We start from the raw sequence: 17500 nt of genomic DNA on the forward strand, positions 1-17500 counted from the left end.
ACTTTCCCTGTCTGAATGTCTGTCCCACCTTACTACACCCTCTCTCTCCCTACTCCTTAGTACACCCTTCCTGCCCCCTGTACCTCAATACTCTGTTCCCTGCCTGTCTCATATATTTATTTTATGTATTTAGATTTCTTTTTTATCATTCTTGATGTGATTTGGGGTGTCTTAGGAGTATTTTAGGGTGTTTTGGTCAGTTTTTGGATGAGTTTGGGTGTGTGTTGGGATGTTTTAAGTGTTTTTGGGCTGTTTTGAATGAGTTTGGATGTGTTTTGAGTGGGTACGGGTGTGCTGTGGGCGGGTATGTGTGTTTCTGGGTACCTTAGGTGGGTTTAGATATATTTTGGGGAGTTTTGGTTGTGTTTTGGAGTGTTTGTCGGTGTCTTAGGTCAACGGGCTCTAGTGAAAGTTATTATGCTTTTTGGAGAAGAAGCTCAAGTAAAAGTAACAGTTTCTTAAAGGTGTTTTCATGATTTTGGTGATAGCTAATAATGATTACCCACCAGTAATAAAAAGGAAAAAAAAAAAAAAACATAAGATTGACCAAATATCTGTGTCCTTTGAAAATAGTCCTTAGGAGAGAACAAGAGTTTCAAAGCACAGGCCCTGAGTTGTACGTATTCAGTTACCACCAGACACACAACACACAATGGTTTTAAACAGATTGCCAACATGTCTATCTGCTCGTCCTTACCACTTTTTTAATAGTTGATTTATAGAGAAAAAGGGAATTCCTGTAATACGAGATGAATCTGCAAATAAGCAATGAGCAATGGTTAACATTTAACAGCCATTATAAGCACACTGTATGGAGATAAACTCATGCACATTGGGAGAGAGAGAGAGAGAGAGAGAGAGAGAGAGAGAGAGAGAGAGAGAGAGAGAGAGAGAGAGAGAGAGAGAGAGATACAAATGTAATGAATCATATAATCCACAACAGCGACTTTAGATTAACGAGAAGGGAAATGTTTTGGCATCTTAACTTGACTACTTTTGACATGCTGTACTGGAAGTTATTTGCGTCTTAAAGAAGGTTTCTATGGTCCTTGTAAATTGGTTCTTTAGTTTTTTTCTTATTTATTTTTTTTCAATTAATTAGTGAACCTTTCCTTCGTGACTGTTTTTGCCTTTGAGTCTTTCTCTCTTGAGCACATACACACACAAAAAAAAGTTGTACAATTACTTTGGATCACCAAAGGAAAGAGAAAACACTTGTAAGAACCTAATTAGTTATTTCTGAGGCCTTTACTTCTTACGAGGGCACGGCATGTTTTAAGGACAAGATCCTAAGCAAGATGAATAGGACCAGACTTGGTCCTAGTCTAGGCTGGTCTAGGCAGACTTGGTCTGCCTGACCAGCCAGGCAGACGACCAAGACAACGCTGGCTTGTAAGTTTCTCGTTCCCTCGAACCCCAGGTCGTGAGCTGCAGTCTCGGTGAGTCCCTCACCGCCGCAATGTTTCAACTCTAGCTGTCTTCTACCGCTATTTTCATGCTAACTGCTCTTCTGATCTTGCTAACTGCATGCCTCCCCTCCTCCTGCGGCCTCACTGCACAAGACTTTCTCTTTCTTTCTTCTTTCTTTCTCTCACTCCTATTCTGTCCACCTCTCTAACGCAAGAGTTAACCAGTATTCTCAGTCATTCATCCCTTTCTCTGGTAAACTCTGGAATTCCCTGCCTGCTTCTGTATTTCCACCTTCCTGTGACTTGAATTCCTTCAAGAGGGAGGTTTCAAGACACTTATTCATCAATTTTTGACCACTGCTTTGATCCTTTTATGGGACTGCCATTTCAGTGGGCATATTTTTTTATTGGATTTTTGTTGTCCTTGGCCAGTGTCCTTCTTACATAAAAAAAAAAAAAAAAAAAAAAACGGCACCCCGATAGGCTATTCTCTTTCCTCCCATTCACGTACCCTATACTTTCAATTGAAAGATAAATAAAACATTCCTTGACTGCTGACTGGACCTAGATACTATGGTGATAAAGAGGGATTATGGCAGAAATAGTTTAGCTTCAACATTACTTTTTTTTGGGGGGGTGGGAGAAATGGTGAAGGACAGAGAGAGAGAGAGAGAGAGAGAGAGAGAGAGAGAGAGAGAGAGAGAGAGAGAGAGAGAGAGAGAGAGAGCTGAAGGCAGCCATGGGCCATGGGGATTTTTTATTTTTTTATTTTTTTATTTATTTTTTTGGGAGAGGAATGGAATGGAAAAGTTTGAGGAACACTATCATCAATACCTTCTGATACTTTTTATTACCTTATTTAGTAATGTAATGTATTTATGTATTGTTGTTTATGAATGTACTAATTTGTATTTGATTAGGCTAACATTAAGTTGTATCTGGATGGTGTGCCCTGTTGTCTGTCCTGAATAATGCTGTAGCAGGGTACTAAGGTTCTCTCTCTCTCTCTCTCTCTTCTCTCTCTCTCTCTCTCTCTCTCTCTCTCTCTCTCTCTCTCTCGTCTCTCTCTCTCTCTCTCTCTCTCTGACTATAATATGCAGGCATTGGCCTTACCGTTACATACCAGCGCTAATTCCCTCCTGGCGCACCTAACTTAGATACCTGTGCGTTTCTCGGAAGAAAATGGATCACTTTAGAGAAAATTTGAGACTGGCTGAGGTAACAGTGGGAACATTAGGATTCTAGTATTCCTTGCTTCCCTCCTCCTCCTCCTCCTCCTCCTCCTCCTCCTCCTCCTCCTCCTCCTCCCTCCTCCTCCTCCTCCTCCTCCTCCTCCTTTGTATGACTTCAGGCCGTGCTGCACAAGGGCGGTTTAATACAGTTTTGCAAAAGTGGATATGTTGAGAAATACAGTGTATGCTCTCTCTCTCTCTCTCTCTCTCTCTCTCTCTCTCCTCTCTCTCCTCATCTCTCCTCTCTCTCTCTCTCTCCTCTCTCTCTCTCCTCTCTCTCTCTCTCTCTCTCTCTCTCTCTCTCTCTCTCTCTCATTTTGGAAGTTAAATGGTCAAAAAAGTTTTTATAGTTTAGAGGAGTTAGGTGAGAGGTATACAGCACAGATAAATTTAGCTTAAGTGACTCTGCAGTGATAGCCAGATGGTAGAAAATTCAGAAGACTCAAGAGCATGGGCAGGAGAGCAAGTTAGGTCATTGCACACACAGAGGCAACATCCCGCTCTGGACTGAAAATAATAATAGAGAAAGTAGGAGGAAAACAGTCCAACCCGGGGACATTTGTGATGAATCCCCCAGACATGTGAAGCATTCTCCATACATGGACGGATAAGGCCCTTGCACAGAGTTAGCAGCTGGGGGGGGTGAGAAAAACTGGCGGAGACGTCTCAGAACACCTAACTTCATAGAAGCTGTTTTAGCTAGAGATGAGATGTGAAGTTTCCAGTTCAGATTATAAGTAAAGGACAGACCGAGGATGTTCAGTGTAGAAGAGGGGGACAGTTGAGTGTCATTGAAGAAGAGGGGATAGTTGTCTGGAAGATTGTGTCGAGTTGATAGATGGAGGAATTGAGTTTTTGAGGCATTGAACAATACCAAGTTTGCTCTGCCCCAATCAGAAATTTTAGAAAGATCAGAAGTCAGGTGTTCTGTGGCTTCCCTGCATGATATGTTTACCTCCTGAAGGGTTGGACGTCTATGAAAAGACGTGGAAAAGTGCAGGGTGGTATCATCAGCATAGGAGTGGATAGGACAAGAAGTTTGGTTTAGAACGGTCAGAAAGGAAACTTGAGATGAAGTTACAGAGAGAAGGATAGAAACCGTAGGAGGATAGTTTTGAAATCAAAGCTTTGTGCCAGACTCTATCAAAGGCTTTTGATATGTCCAAGGCAACAGCAAAAGTTTCACCAAAGTCTCTAAAAGAGGATGACCAAGACTCAGTAAGGAAAGCCAGAAGATCACCAGTAGGGCAGCCTTGACGGAACCCATACTGGCGATCAGATAGAAGGTTGTGAAGTGATAGATGTTTAAGAATCTTCCTGTTGAGGATAGATTCAGAAACTTTAGATAAGCAGGGAATTAAAGCAATAGGACGGTAGTTTGAGGGATTAGAGCGGTCACCCATTTTAGGAACAGGTTGAATGTAGGCAAACTTCCAGCAAGAAGGAAAGGTAGATGTTGACAGACAGAGCTGAAAGAGTGTAGAAGAGGGGGACAGTTGAGTGTCATTGAAAGAGGGAATAGTAGTCTTTTTTTTTTTTTTTTTTATGTAGGAAGGACACTGGCCAAGGGCAACAAAAATCTAATAAAAAAAAAATGCCCACTAAAATGCCTCGTCCATAAAAGGGTCAAAGCAGTGGTCAAAAATTGGTGGATAAGTGTCTTGAAACCTCCCTCTTGAAGGAATTCAAGTCATAGGAAGGTTGGAAATACAGAAGCAGGCAGGGAGTTCCAGAGTTTACCAGAGAAAGGGATGAATGACTGAGAATACTGGTTAACTCTTGCATTAGAGAGGTGGACAGAATAGGGGTACTTCAAAGGTAAATATGATTACATCGACTTACTGTTTAAGGACTTAAATATACTAACTTTCGACCTCTTAAAGAAATATTTCATAGCGCTGACCATATATATAAAAATATTAATGGTAATGATCCTAATAACATAATATTTAATATATTCCACCATAGCCAAGGTACCCGAGGAAATCATCTTAATCTCATTTGCCCACAAGCAAGAACTAGTTTGTATAAATTTTCCACACACTGTGTTGGTCCCAAAGTATGGAACATATTGCCCTGATGATACAAAAAATTGTTGTAATTTCAATATTTTCAAAAAGTAAAATGAAAATGTTCCTGTTTAATAGTCTAAGTCAAAACTGAGATCTGTAATAAAGTTTTAGTATTTTTTTTGTATATTTGAATGATGTAGCTTATTACAAACATAACTTATCTTAAAGATATTAGCCCCTAAAAAATGGTGTAATAATATTGTGCCACCCTGTGAGGAATTACCAGCCTGGTATATAGAAAGATTATTATTATTATTATTATTATTATTATTATTATTATTATTATTATTATTATTATTATTACAGTGGAACCTTAGTTACTGAATGCCTCCCTTTCTGAACAAATCGGTTTTCTAACAATTTTGAAATGATTCATTCAGTTGCTGTACCATAATTCAGTTCCTGAACAAAGTTATTCGATTCCATATATTAAAAGACATAGCAAAAGCTGCCATTTATTATTAATTTATAGTTTATTTAAATATTTTCTTTGTTTTATATATTTGAAGGAGAGACACAGTGGGTAAGACAGTAATTCAATCTTTGAAATAAGGTAAATGTGATCCTATTAAAGATCCTCAAGGTAAACAAACAGGATTTGACACTCAGTAGTAAGCCACCTGTGGCTCTTGATGACCTACGATGCCATCACTACTTGAACTGCATTTTCACAGTAACTTTTCAAAGCAGCAAGATGTCTAAGTGTTATGATTACCTTCATTTTGGTGGTGTGTGTGTTGTTCCTCTGTGTCACTCTGTAAGGCTTCCCTCACTAGATTGGTGATAATGAGAATACCTGCACGCTCTAAACAAAATCTTCTGTATCCTGTGTCACTAAGCTCACCCGATGCATCTTTTTTTTGGATAAATAATTTTTGAGTTTTTCCAGCAAAACTGCCCAAGCTGTGCAACTGATCCTCATAAAGTGAAGGCAAGAGTACTTTCCCTTTTCTATCGGAGGCCAAGGGGCTAAAAGAAAGGTGTGAATGAGTGTGTGTGCGTGAAAGTTCTGTGCCTCATCATGACTACCACTTTTTTTTGTGAGGGAGACTGCTTTGGTACATGTATGTATGTATGATCATCATTATTATTATTATTATTATTATTATTATTATTATTATTATTATTATTATTATTGTTATTATCATCATCATGCACTTTAACTCTGATGCTGACTATGGGCAAGCAAAGAAAATTCTTATGGATAGATTTGGAAACAAAAGTATCATGGCTGATGCTTACACAAAAAAGTTAATGAATTGGCTACCGATCTCTCAGCATAACGGTCCAGCATTAACAGCAATCTCAGATTTTTTGAAGTGCTGTCTAGCTGCAATGAAACACACTTCTCATTTGTCATTTCTGAACAACTGTAGAGAGCAGAGAAAGATGCTAGCAAAACTCCCTAATCATATTGTTCATGAGTGAAGAAAGCAAGTAAAGACATATCTTGATACTAACAGTAACAGCAACACTCCTAGCAGTGATGAAGACCACCACCCACCCTTTAAAATGTTATTTGAATTTATCCAGAAGGAAGCAAAAGGAGCAAGCAATCCCTTTGTTTACTGGGATTCAGTAAATACAGAAGGAAATGATTGGATCAAAACTCAAACACAAGCAGCCAATTGGAAACCAAGGGAATCAAACGCCATGACAAAAAATAGAGGGAGTAGAACTTTCATGGCTAAATCAATTGAGGAAAAACCATTGTGCTCATGCCAAAGTAAAGTAAGTGTCCAAGCCAACAAACAGTATCCCAAGGAGCAGGAAAGGAAAGGATGGTTCTGTCACTACTGTACAAAGGATCATGATTTAGATGATTGCAAGGAATTTGCCAAACTTGACAGTAATACTATCAGTAAAACAGATCACCTGAGAGGTAATGAAGACCTGCCGGTGCAGCTACACAGATATTGCACACCTTATTGCATAAATATTCTACAGTCTGGGAGCAAACGTAGGATATTCCTTAAGTATATCCCTGAGAGTGGCTGAGTCCAAGAAATGGTCAATGAGGGTGTACAAGTCATGTTGACCTTGCAGCATAAATGTAGCAACGAGAGGACATTCCGTGACATAATGACGCAGTGTGTCCCCTTGGTGCAGCACACAGCACACAGCACACGCCAGGAGAAGCACCGACTTCCCAAAAGTATTTATAGCCTAAACTGAGCCTCATTGCCACCCTGTTGTGTGATGCAATGTGTCTCCCATAGGTGGGAGACATGTACATAGTGAACACTACTGCCACTGCCCCTATGGCAACAGAGCTCCAACTGATCACTAATGCTACTATGTACAAAGTCCTTAATGCTACTCTTAACATAGCCCACAGTGTACTCAGCACCAGGGTCCACCTTGTCATCCTGAAGGGCACATTGAGCAAGGCAGTCTGCCTCTTCATTAAGCGGGATACCCACGTGAGAGGGTATCCAGGTGAAATGGACCGTGGCACCAGCACCTTCCAGGGTATGGATGAGATCAAGACATTTATTAACTAGATCACAGTCCATGGGGGACTTACTCAAGCAAAGCGATCGTTGGGTGGTGTCCTGCATGCACCTTTCATCCTGAAAACCTACAACCATGCAGCACTAGATAAATGGCATAGTACTGATCCTGGCAGTGACTCAGGTCAAGGTAACAAGTGTACTGTGTACTCATATGTCCAAAAACAAATGGTCTTAGACAAGAAATAGATGGAAATTGGAATGGACAAGGCAATCAGGTTTAGTCCCCATGTCATTAGGTTAGGTTTTTTTTTTTTTTTTTCTCCCTGACTTATTGGTGTGATTTTCTTTGTGTATGGTGTACTTTTCTGAGGTACTGGTATGGTTTTCCTTATCAGCACTGCATGTGTCCTGTTACTGTTCTCTGTTCTTGTAAGCAGTTCATTATTTACCTCATGTGTTCTCCCTGTGAGTGGAGTTGCCTTACATTCAGATCTATAGAAAACCATTATTAAATGGCAGATAACATTTTATGCCTACCATCTTAAGAGATGGTACCTGTAATAATACTGTAATGTAGTTGTTAAGTGCTGCATCATACGTGTATGTGTGTGTGTGTGTGTGTGTCAAGCTAGCCACCAGCCAGTGCTGTATTGACCCATACCAAGTCCCCAAGCCTTCAAGCTCTTTTGAGCCATGTGACATTTCCCCAGTGGTAATAAAGCACAAAAGTTATAACTAAACTCCATATTTGCGAGCAACTATACATAAGAATACCCAATAAGGGATCTAAGAGTGAAGAGAGTTACATGGAATGTGATTAGAATGCTTAAGGCTTTAACAGTGCAGGTCTCCCATCTCTTGTTATGTCTGTGCTTCATTGAGGTCAGCAATCCCCAGGAACTCATCATCCACCACCTCTGTCTTGCATGTTGTACCTGTAAGTGTGGTAAATATGCTTTATAGAGGGCCTGCCTAGTGTAGTCTTGCAGCTTCCCTTATGCTCTTATTTACATGGCAGGATATGTTAGACTTTCAATCGTTAAGGTATGTTATGTGCTTTGCCTTGGCATCACTGTGTGGGTTTGTCAGCTGGTCCATATACTGTACTAGGTAGATAGAACTGAAGGTTATCATTGTTGCTTTCAAGTGTTAGGTCTTCTAAATTTCACCTCCACTGCTTTCAAAAGCCTCTAGATGAAGGTACACAAATGTTAAGAGTGCTTATACAGGTCTAATGCCAAATTAACAAGATTTCAAATTTATCAACAGGAGAAACCTTGAGAACCCATCTATGTGGCCTCTGAAAATGGTCATGGTGAGAGAGCAGAGCATTTCAGAATACAAGCCATTATGTCACACCTGCATCACTACCCACCACATACTCCAGCAGCAGCAGCAGCAGCAGCAGCAGCAGACAGCTAAATGCTGCACCACCCATCAAGAGGATGAAGACTGCAGCCACATCAGAGAGGCTGGCTGTGATTTTTAGTCTTCCTGCCACATGTTGAGGTTCCTGCTGATAGCCATTTGGTCCTCAGCTTGTTCATCAGGCCTGACTCACACATCTTCTGCAGACTGTGGGAAGAATAAGGATTTGTAGAGAAAGAAAGTCTGGTACGGAAGATTGAAAAGAAATATTGTCATTGTGGAAAAAGCTGAAGTGTATTATGCTTTTATGTTGTGTAATAATGTAGTAGTAAAATGCAGGCTGTATGGAATGAAGGCACATCAGGATTTTATAAGATTAAATTTTACAGGGAAGATTAAAAAGGAATATTGCATCATTGCATGTCCCTTGCACCTTCACCTCTGACTCCCATCCTTTGCAGTTCCATCCCTCCATCCACTTTCTACTTTCTCCTCGATCTTAATTCACACACACACGCACACGTGCACACACACCTGTGGTCAAATATCTTCCTGAAGGGTGAATTTTTTTTGCCGCCCAATAGCAATGCCTCCTGTGATGTACTGGACTGGCAGTTCCTTGCTTCTGGAGGAGTCTGCAATAAGAAGACCACGAATGTAGTCGCTGGTTGTGACATTCACACCTATGAACACATACTTACCTGCCAAGTGTTTTTTTTTTTTTTTTTTTCATTTGTTTAACTTAATTTTTTTCTTTTTTCATGTAAGAGGAGGACTGGCCAAGGACAACAAAAAGAGCAAAAAGGAAAAAGACCCACTGACCTGTCAGTCGCAAAAGAAAGGTCAAAAAGATCATAAAAAATTGGAAGATAAGTTTTATGAAACCCCCCTCTTGAAAGAATCCGAGTCATAGGAAGGAGGAAATACAGAAGTAAGTAGGGAGTGTGGGATTAGCTAACAGTGAGATACTGGTGGTGGTTATGCTAAATTGGGAAATGTGTGTAGCTTTATCTAAATGAAGAAGGAATCTGGCTAATTTATCTTACCTAATGGAAGAATCTTAGTGTTTTCATTTATCAGAGGTAAGATAGGAAGCAAATGTTTATATGATAATTCCAAGTTTGCATCTTTATCAATTATAAGGAGAACTAACTGATGTTTTCTATTTTCTTCCCCCAAGCTGCTAACTCAGTACAAGGGTCTTATCCATCCAGGTGTGGAGTATGCTTCACATGTCTGGGGAGGGGTCCACTCATACTGCTCTTCTAGACAGGGTGGAACCAAAAGCTTTGTCTCATCATCTCTCCTCTAACTGACTGTCTGAATAATTAAGTATGATAAAGAAAATCTTACAGAATCAATAGCAGGTGCAGGAAGAGAAGATAACACATCCTGTAACTTTAAACAGGATCAGGAAAGAGGCTGGCGCGGTGTAAACATTATTCTGTGGTAAATAACATCTTTGAAATACACTTACATGTTCACATGATTGACGACATATAGTAACTTTTAATTATTTCATTAGTTAATCCAGTATTTTCTTTCTGATTATTGATACTTTATTTATATAAGATAGCAGTTTGTTATTTTTATAACTCTTCCTTATCAACATCGAATCTTACACCCAACTAGCGGTATATTTAAATTTATATGTGAGCGGCATATTTAGCTAGCGGCATATTTAGAGTTAGTACGTACCTTTGCTTCTGCTGAGCCAAATCTGACACGAGTGATAGGATGAAATGAAGAAATTATGCGTGATAACACGGAAAAAAAGTAAAGAAAAAGGTATTAATCTATCAATTCTTACCGCATACTGTGTTAACTGATGGAAAAAGCCTTTTTCCCTTGTTGATCGGTCTCCTCTCATGAAAAAAAAAAAAAAAAGAATAGAGAAATTACGCTGGAGACTTCACATTTTCAATAATACTTAAAGAAGTAAAGAAAAGCATTAATCAATCATACCATACCACATATACGTGTTAACTGATAGAAAAACACGCATATTGGACCTGGCAGCCACGCCCTCAACCCTCAGTGGCACACATCTTTCATCTGACAGCTCGGTATAAGGGTGGTATTCTCTCTCTCTCTCTCTCTCTCTCTCTCTCTCTCTCTCTCTCTCTCTCTCTCTCTCTCTCTCTCTTATCAAATATGATGAAAGGTAATGACAAAACGTTAAATTGAAAATGCGACATAATTGCTGCTCCGGAATGAAAGTTTTGAATTATACACAAATTACTAAGAGAGAGAGAGAGAGAGAGAGAGAGAGAGAGAGAGAGAGACTAGAAGAGGATAAAAAAAAAAAATTAATGACAAGGGTAGATGAAAGAGACCGAAGCTGAGGCAGAGAAACATGGGTTATTATTATTATTATTATTATTATTATTATTATTATTATTACTATTATTATTATTATTATTATTATTATTATTATTATTATTATTATTATTATTATTATTATTATTATTATTATTATTATTATTATTATTATTATTATTATTATTATCATTATTATTATTGTTATTATTATTATGATGATGATGATGATGATGATGATAATATTAATAAAGAATATAAACAAATAAAACAACCATAATACTTATAATAATTAAGTATTTTTTTTTATATATTTTCACCAATAATTAAAAGGAATCACAAAATGTTTTCCTTTTCTGTATTCTAAATATTATGCAACCAAAAAATAACGCCATTTAAAATAACAACAATAATAATAATGATAATGATAATAATGATAATGATAATAATGATAATAATAATAATAATAATAATAATAATAATAATAATAATAATAATAATGTTAATAAGAGAGCGAGTATTATTCTATGCTAAATACATATGTGTATTATAATGTATTTAGTTTGAATATGTGTGGGCGTCCCTGTATGTGCCTGTGAGGCCCCCTTTAGCGAAATTTAGCGGGAGTTGGCGTGGCGACGCCAAGCCGCGGGCAGTTGCCGCCAAGATTCAGCCATGAGCAAAAGCGTACTGTCTTTGGTCTCCCCCGTGCCTTTGTTCTGCAGTTTGTTCTCGCAGTACAGGAGAAGAGTGCAGATAAATCATTCATTTGTGATTCCAAGAGAACACAAGAATCCGTGAAATGAAGAAGGACTGAGAAAAGTAAGTTTAGGTGTGAGGTGGTGGTGTGGGTGCCCGCGTGTGGCAAGTGACCGTTTCTCCTGGGCTGGCCACAAGCTTTTTCTAGGTTATGTCAGGTCTCCACCACTGCCACGTGTAGGTCTGGAGGTCGGGTTATGTCAGGTCACCACCAGCCACGTGTAGATTTGGTGAGTTATTGCAGGTTTGATCCCTTGTGTGTTATGTTTGTTTTGAAACGCACGCCATCTTGCCCTGCTAAGCCGGGTCCATTTGTTGCATTTCCACGTATTGTACCCACTTGTTGCGTACCACCTAGTGTATGACACGGTGCAGCAGGGTATTGTACCCACTTGTTGCGTATCTACGTGGTGTATCATTGTTCCGTGGTGCAATAGTATCCAGTTTCTTCCTGACCGTAGTCATGAGTGAAAATGTGCAGTTGGCTGCGGCCACGTATGTTTTTTTTTTTAAGATTCGGTAAATTTGCAGTTTCACCCAATATCCCCAATCTCTACCCACACCCCCCAACCCCTCCAGCAAGCTTGGTTGGGGGCCTTTGGGAAACTGGGGTTTTTGGGGGGCACATACGAGTGATATAGACTGAAAATGTAGGGAAATTTCCCTAGAAATCGAGGAAATTTCCCAAATGTAGCAAACCAAAAACCTATTATAACCAGGGGGTTGTTCCCCCTTGAACCCCCACCATTAGTATAATCGATCAGAACCAGAAAGCTAAGGTAACAACCTAACACGCAGCTAGAGTGTGCGCAGCATTGATAACAAACACACGAACACATTCCAGCATTGATAACAAACACGAACATACACACTATCCTTTCAATGACTGGAAACAGAATCCCAGCTAAAAACTGAGGTAAATCTTTGAAATTCCGTCCCGACCTTATTATTCGATTGCGACAAGGTAATATGGAGTTAAAAATGCTCTTGGCAGTGTGTGTGATCTACACCTTGAGACACTTCATACTGACGTGCGCTTTATTGGGGGAAACTGCAATTATACCTAACATTCCATCAGACGTATGACATCCTTACTCCACTCCATTTTTTTTTTTTTTTTTAGTACCTACTTAGTACACACACACACACACACACACACACACACACACACACACACACACACACACACACACACACACACACACACACACATGTAACGCTCCTTTTTATTATTTCTGTGTTTCTTTGAGTCTCCCCAATAATTGTTTTCTTTTGTAGCTTGCGGTGAAGAGGAGGATAATAGCGGTAATTAAAGGTTTAGTGATTATATGAAAAAGTATATTTATAAGGCGTGTATTCGTGGGAGTGATTTAGAAGTCTTGAAACATTTGTTATAAATAGTCTTTACTTATTTCAACTGTGGTTTTCTCTAATCAGTGGTAATACGAATAATAGGATTACATCATGTTGCGTCAGCCTGCCAGTAACTCATAAGGTGTCATTCCCTAGCTTATAAAATATGTTAGTAATTTAGAATTCAATTATTAACTTCAACTAATGTCCAGCCTATATGCTCACCTTGCTAGCCAATTATTCCTGCATTTTTATTTAAACTCACGGTTCAGTAAAATTATTTGTGAAAGAAGAGAGAGAGAGAACTAGCTAAGGTTTCAATAACTTCAGAGGCCTGGGGGTGTTGAGGGGAAGAGCACAGAATGGCGTCTCCCTTCCCTCTGGCAACAGGTGGGTCTCGTAGCTCTGAAATATTTGATTTTTCTTTTATTTAGAAGTGAATATTACTGTGTTCATGTTTATTATTCATGTCTCTAGTGAAGATATAGTAACTGTACGTGTTGACAGAATGGCGTCTCCCTTCCCTCTGGCAACAGATAAAATAGCCGGTGTTGGTCCCACGTGGAGACAGGCCACAGAGTCTTGGGAAAGCGTTAGCCATGTAATGTTTCTTTAGTCAAATATAATCTACTGTGAATGTGTTGTGAGCAATATTATTGCCGTAGAGAAGTGATGGATGAAGGCTGTGACGCTATTTAGGGATATAACGGTGCCCAGAATCAATGGTACTCTTGAGGAGTTATAAAAGTAATTATTTTCTTGTGTATTCGTAGTGTTAAGTAACGGAGTATAAGTGTATATGCCATACCAGAATTTCAAGTGCCTTCTTTTCTTTTTTTTTTTCTAGATTAACCACTCGATAGTGTCATAGTGGGTCAGTCAACCCAAAGAATCCCATCAGTATTATTCATTTAATTATTTTTGCTATTTTTATATTTTTCGTTCCTCCTAATAAAGCCACACTGTAGGTACTGTGTGATAATTAACCTCTCCCTACCCTCTGGCCATGACGATGAAGGCGAGAACCATTACCAATCAAAAATGTTTTCTTTTTTTCTATTGTGTGTGCGTGCTTCACCTCTTCTCTCTTCCTCTTCTTTTTTCTTCTTCACCGTGAAGATCTTTGCCTCGTCTCATTAGAGCTCTGATCGGACCGGTGAGGAGGAGGGAGGAGGGGGGAACCGGGGGGGGAGGGGGGGTGGCGTTACATACATACATACATACATATATATATATATATATATATATATATATATATATATATATATATATATATATATATATATATATATATATATATATTATTTATTTATTTATTTATTTATTTATTTATTTTTATTTATTTATTTATTTATTTATTTATTTATTTCGTGCTGTGGCCTTGCTTTGGCATTATCTTCTTATTTTCATCTTCCTCACATCAACTGTAATAGAAATAATAATAATAATAATAATAATAATAATAATAATAATAATAATAATAATAATGTGAAATAATCATAACAGTAAATATGACTTTCCTAAAGCTAACGTTACAACATCAGCTTATTGGAATACAAGGTTCATTAGGATTGTATCACGTGTTTTTAAGTTTTTCTTAAATGAAGGTAGGCTGGTGGATTCTCTGATATCAAGTGGCACATCATTCCATATTTTTGCATTGAGTGTTTGAACAAGGTTAGTTCGTGTCTGGGGATATTCAGTGAATGCTGGTTACGGGTTTGGGTAATAGTGCTTAGGTTGTGTTGTAGTTATTAGAATTTATTGTTTTGTACATATAAGATGCAGTGTTCAGCTTAAATCAACAAGGTTTAAGATATTTAATGTTTTAAGTAATGGGCGTTCATTAAAATTACTGTTGCTTATTATCCTGACAATCTCTCTCTCTCTCTCTCTCTCTCTCTCTCTCTCTCTCTCTCTCTCTCTCTCTCTCTCTCTCTCTCTCTCTCTCTCTCTCTCTCTCTCTCTCTCTCTCTCTCTCCCCCCCCTGAGCCACCATTAGGACCGAGCAGGAGAGGCAGACAAAAGTTAACAGTGGAAGGAATTAATTAAAGAAAAGAAAGAGAGTTGCTAAGTGTATCAGTCACTGACAAGTTATTTTCCCACAGATGTTTGCTGAGTACTTGTGGTGATGTCCTGAGCTCACCACCACCACCACCACCACCATGGAGGCAGGTCTACTCATCACCACTTAAGGAAGAAGCTGGTGAGAGATACTATATACCAGGGGTCGGCAACCTTTTGAACATAGTGTGCCAGTTTATAATTCATGCCACTTTTTTACTACCTTGCGTGCCAAATGTTATTTTTTCAGCCCTATATGTAGCCTACGAAAATGAAAATCATAATTATACACTATGACTGAGTATGTAGTGACCATTGTAATTAAAGTAAAATGTATTTTTCTCCATATACATAACATAAATGTGACATTTTTTGTAGCATTTATTATTCTTAGTAACTAAAAATATACTTCTTTATTTTAAAATTGTACTCACATTATTAATGCGATCCTTGCCCTTGCTTCCCTTTGGCCAAAGTTGAAATTTCAGGTGAATATCTGGACACCTTGAGCTTTACACAACCCTCAGAATGATCCGTTGTAAGGTTGCTGCGATGGGGATTGAGGATGTGCTTCATGTGTGAAAATATCTGCTCGCACTGATATGTAGATCCAAATGCTGATAGCAATGCAAAAGCTACTTTCTTCATGCAACTGAATTTTATCAGGCAGTGATGTCCAGGAACTTAATATGGAGGCTGCATGATCAGTCGTACTAGTTTCCAATATTTCTCGAAGATCCAAAAATTTAGCTGACCACAATGATGATGCCTGAAAGTCAATTAACTGCATTTGCAACTCCTCAGTTTCCATCCACTCAAAAAGAGATGCGTCCAACTCACTGTATCTAAACGTGTCTGGTCTGATTAAAAAGGAAAACACTGGGCCGATGTTTTGGAAATCTTTAAATCTGATTGAGAACTCAGATTTCAATTCTTGCATGTACACCTGAAGATCAGTAGTGTTGATAGGATGAGTTGCAGATAAGTTTTTCAAGTTTTTGAAGTAACGGAAAGAACCATTTTTAATATCTGATGAGTAAACTGCAAGCTTTGCAACAAATGCCTTCCAAGTATCATACAAGTCCATCACTGTTTTTCCTGCACCTTGCAAGAGAAGACTGAGGTCATTTAGATGTTTGGTGATGTCTGAGAGAAACATAAGTTTCACAATCCAGTCTCTGTCCTCCAGCTCAGGGTAGCCTTGGCCTTTTTCTGTTAAGAAAAGCTTGACTTCATCAAAGCATTCCACAAATCTCTCCAATACCTTCCCACAGCTTAGCCACCTAACACTGCTGTGCAAGGGTATATCTTTGTAAGCACTGTCCACCTCTTCAAGGAAAGCTTGAAACTGCCTGTGCGTAAGAGAAGAGTGTGCAACAACAAAATTCACTACTTTTGTTACAGTAGCCATCACCTTGTTGAGATCAGAGTTCGAGATTTTGGCACATAAATTTTCTTGATGAATTATGCAGTGCAATTTCAAAATGGGGTGTCCAATTTTATCCTCAACAAGCTTGGTAAAACCCTTGTTTTTTCCTACCATAGCAGGGGCACCATCTGTTGTAACTGCAAAAATCTTTCTTATGTCAACCCCTCTCTCCTCAAAATGGTCAGTGAATGTCTTCAGTATGTCCTCCCCCTTGGTAGTGCCATACATAGGTTGAAGACAGCACAGCTCCTCGTGTATCTCTGTGTCACTGTACCTGGCAAAAACAGCCAGGCGGGGAATGTCATTTATATCCACGCTTTCATCCAGGGCCACACTGAACACAGGTGTAGTTGTTAAAGCAACAGTTTGTTGCTCACCTACATTAGCAGCCATTTCAGAAATACGTCTCTCCACGGTCCTAGCTGAGGCAGGAATATCTTTTATCCTTGAGATGATCATGTGTTTGTTTGATATGCCATCAAAAAGCACCTCAGAGCACTCTAGGAAAGCTGCTTTTATGAAATCTCCATCAGTAAAAGGCTTTCCATGCTTGGCAATACACAGAGCTAGTTTGTAACTGGCCTCAGTTGCATTGATTTTGCTAGCACTCAGATTCTTAAACACATTACTTTGTTTCTCATAGCGGGATACTGCTTTCTTAATCGCTTCAGTCTTGTCTGCACTGTCCTTGAAAGTCTTCTCGTGTTTTGTTTCAAAGTGTCTTTTAACACTAGATGTGCGGCACACGACATTTTCGCAGCAGAGAGCACACACAGCACGATCATTCTGTTGAATAAATCCAAAGTCATTTGTCCATGATGACTGAAATGATCGGACATCAAGTTTGACTTTTTTCGCAGTAGCCATGGTGAGAGTAACTAGCAAGAGCGTCACTCAGGGCAGCTAAATAGTCACTGAAATAGCAGCGCTGCTTGACTGATGCGTCACCAGCGGCGGGGGCCAACGTGTCTCATACTCGTCTACATCTCGCTGTGCTCACGTACACCTCATCGCGGGTACAAAACATTTTCGTTTTAAT

At 39.0% G+C, this 17500-nt stretch overlaps 1 protein-coding gene and 2 long non-coding RNA genes across 4 annotated transcripts in view; 2 read left to right on the plus strand and 1 right to left on the minus strand.

The window, feature by feature from the left end:
• The window catches only part of LOC135101169 (probable valine--tRNA ligase, cytoplasmic), a 99841-nt gene that overhangs the window by 39269 nt on the left and 43072 nt on the right, over positions 1-17500 (plus strand). The window lies entirely within an intron of this gene.
• On the minus strand, positions 7899-9533 carry LOC135101176 (uncharacterized). Its single transcript, XR_010269130.1, has 3 exons — positions 9072-9533; positions 8545-8744; positions 7899-8104 (listed from the first exon to the last, which is right to left on the minus strand). It is a non-coding gene; the product is annotated as an uncharacterized LOC135101176 (long non-coding RNA).
• Positions 11535-17500, plus strand: part of LOC135101159 (uncharacterized) — a 12697-nt gene continuing 6731 nt past the window's right edge. Inside the window, exons 1-2 of the long non-coding RNA XR_010269083.1 lie at positions 11535-11678; positions 15077-15174. This is a non-coding gene — a long non-coding RNA (uncharacterized LOC135101159). The remainder of the gene's footprint in view (positions 11679-15076; positions 15175-17500) is intronic.

This window comes from Scylla paramamosain, chromosome 6, assembly GCF_035594125.1.
Source record: "Scylla paramamosain isolate STU-SP2022 chromosome 6, ASM3559412v1, whole genome shotgun sequence".
Taxonomy (NCBI): Eukaryota; Metazoa; Arthropoda; class Malacostraca; order Decapoda; family Portunidae; genus Scylla; species Scylla paramamosain.